We start from the raw sequence: 2896 nt of genomic DNA, 5'->3' as shown, positions 1-2896 counted from the left end.
TCTTGGGATAGTTAATTGTAATTATGTAAGTTATAATTATGTAAGTTTTGGGTCTAATACTGTACTGTGCAGTGTTAGTGACACCAAAAAAAGTAAGTCTTTATCTTAATAAGGTGGTGTTTCTGTACAGAATAATAGAATGGCATGGTAAGTAAATAAAAAAGTAAAATGTGACAGGTATATCAAATGCTAAAATATGTGACATGTAAATCAAGTGCTGAGATGAGTGGCATGTAAATCAAACACTATGATATGTGGGACAGACAGTAAGTTTTAAATGCAAGGAATCATTTGTATTTGGAATTCCCCACAAACCCTTTGTGGGTGATGTGCGGCTTTGAAATAGGTATTGAGTGATTTGTAGGATATAGAAAAGTGTGTGTGTGGGGTAGGCATTTAGACTAGAATAGCCTGATAAAAGGCAGTGAAATGAAGGTATATAGAATGTACCAGGGACAGTGAAGAGACAATTCAGCCTTGAGTGAAGCATTTCCTTTTGGATATATTAGGAAATGAAGCTGGGTGCGAGACACAATTGGGAGCAGATTGAAAAATCCTGCATCCTGGCAGGAGAAATCCAAACTTGACTCGATGGATATAAGTGTTTCAAGAGTCATCCATGTCGTGACATATAACAGCTCTTCATTCCTTTTTATTGCTGAATATTAGTCTCCATTGAATGGATGTACCATCTTTGTTTATTCACTCATCTTTTCCACTTTTTGACTTTATGAAGAACGCTGCTGTAAACATTCATGTGCAAGTTTTGAAGTGTGAACATATGTTTTCATTTCTTGTATAGACGTAGAAGTGGAATTCCTGGGTCATATGGTAATTGTTTGAGGAACTACCAGACTGTTTTCCAAAGTGGCTGTACCATTTTTTACTCCCATCAGCAGCGTATGAGTGTTCATATTGCTCCACATTCTCACTAACACTTGTTATCTAGCCTTTTTGATTCTAGCCAATCTAATGTGTGTGAAGCAGTAACTGCAGTTTTGATTTGCATTTTCCCAACGACTAATGGATATTCATATCTTTGACATTTTTTTCAATAACAGTTTCAATATACTTGGGGGGAACAGAGGATAGATAGTATTTAAAATTGCTGTAAAAATAAATCCTTTTCTCTAAAAATAATATTTTCTTCCCTATAACATTTTATGCAGATTGAAAATCAAGCACAAGAAGGAGTAGACAATAGAAAAGGGAGTTCCTAGTTTGAAACTCATTTTAGTTTCTTATAAGCAAGGTATTGCCTTCTGTGAAAAAGGCACTAAATTATATATATATTCCATACAGTTACAAAGAATTTTCTAGGCTCTTATGGATATAGTATCCTTTATTGTACTATGTTATGGGGGATACGTTATAATTAATTACTTAAGTGCTTTCTATTTTTCAAAGTCATTTCTCATATATCTTTTGCTTCTTACAATAGCCTTGCAGGGTAAGTGATTGTAGATGTATAATGTTGACAAATCTAGTTGCCTGAGAGTACATTTTTTTAATATTTTATTTTATATAATTCTTATATCGTTTTTCATTTTTGCACAATGTATGCATTTTCATTTTGGTTATATTCCCTGCACAATTCCCACCCCCCTTATTTTGGCCCTAATCCCTCCTCTTCTCTCCCTGCCCCCGTAGTGTGTCTCTGGTTTATAGTTACTTGTTGATCTTGATTTTTTTCTTTATTATAATTAGTCTTTTTCCTGGTCCCTTATTTAGGTTTTCTAAATTCCTGCTATGAGTGAGACCATCCAGTATTTTTCTTTTTCTTTCTGGCTTATTTCGCTGAGTGCAATCCCTTCCAACTCCATCCATGTTGCTGCAAATTGCATGAGTTTATCTTTTTTGATTGCTGAGTAATATTCCATCGTGTATATGTACCATGTCTTCTTGATCCAGTCATCTATTTTTGGGCATTTGGGTTGTTTCCATAGCTTAGCTATTATAAATAGTGCTGCTATAAACATAGGGGTGTAGGTACTCTTTGGAGTTGATGTTTCTGTGTCCTTTGGGTAAATACCTAGGAGTGGAATTGCTGGATCATATGGAAGCTCCATCTTTAGTAGGTTGAGGAATCTCCACACAACTTTCCATAGTGGTTGGACCAATTTGCAGTCCCACCAGCAGTGCAGAATTCCTTTTTCTTCACATCCTCGCCAACTTTTGTTATTGCTAGTTTTTTTAATATGTGCCTTCTCACTGGTGTAAGATGGTATCTTATTGTAGTTTTTTTTTTTAATAGACATGCATTTTTTTTTAATAGAGGCATGTTTTATTTGTTTGTTTGTTTGTTTGTTTGTTTTGTTTATACATGCACTGGGTACAGTCAGAAGCGCGGGAGGGTGAGAGAATTCACCAGAGCCAGAGCGGGGAGCAGAGCAGGCAGAAGGACCAAAGTACACTGCTGAGGGGAGCAGCGGGTGGCAGGAGAGGTCTGCGCGCCATGTGGGACCCTCCTCAGGTGGCCGGGGAGCAGCCGGGGATTGAACCGGCGCCGCAGAGGCTGCGGGCAGCTTTGCAACCCAGCGCTCAACCGCTGCGGCACCGGGGAGGCCCTCATTGTAGTTTTGATTTGCATGTCCCTGATTACAAGTGATGTTGAACATTTTTTCATATGCCTGTTGGCCATTTGCATTTCCTCTTTAGAGAAGTTTCTTTTTAGCTTTTCTGCCCATTTTTTGACCAGATTATTTACTTTGTTTTTGTTGAGTCTCATCAGCTATTTGTAGATTTTTGTGATCAGCCCTTCATCATTAGTGTTGTGTGCAAAAATTTTCTCCCAGTCAGTGGGGTTTCTCTTTGTTTTGGTTATTGTTTCTTTTGCTGTACAAAAGCTCTTTAATTTGATGTAGTCCCAGCTGTTTATTGTTGCCTTCACTACCAC

The sequence above is a fragment of the Talpa occidentalis genome, unplaced genomic scaffold (genome assembly GCF_014898055.3).
Source record: "Talpa occidentalis isolate TD23 unplaced genomic scaffold, MPIMG_talOcc4v2.1 talOcc4.5, whole genome shotgun sequence".
NCBI lineage: Eukaryota > Metazoa > Chordata > Mammalia > Eulipotyphla > Talpidae > Talpa > Talpa occidentalis.
The sequence above is the reverse complement of the archived record's forward strand: the minus strand, read 5'-3'. Positions refer to the sequence as shown.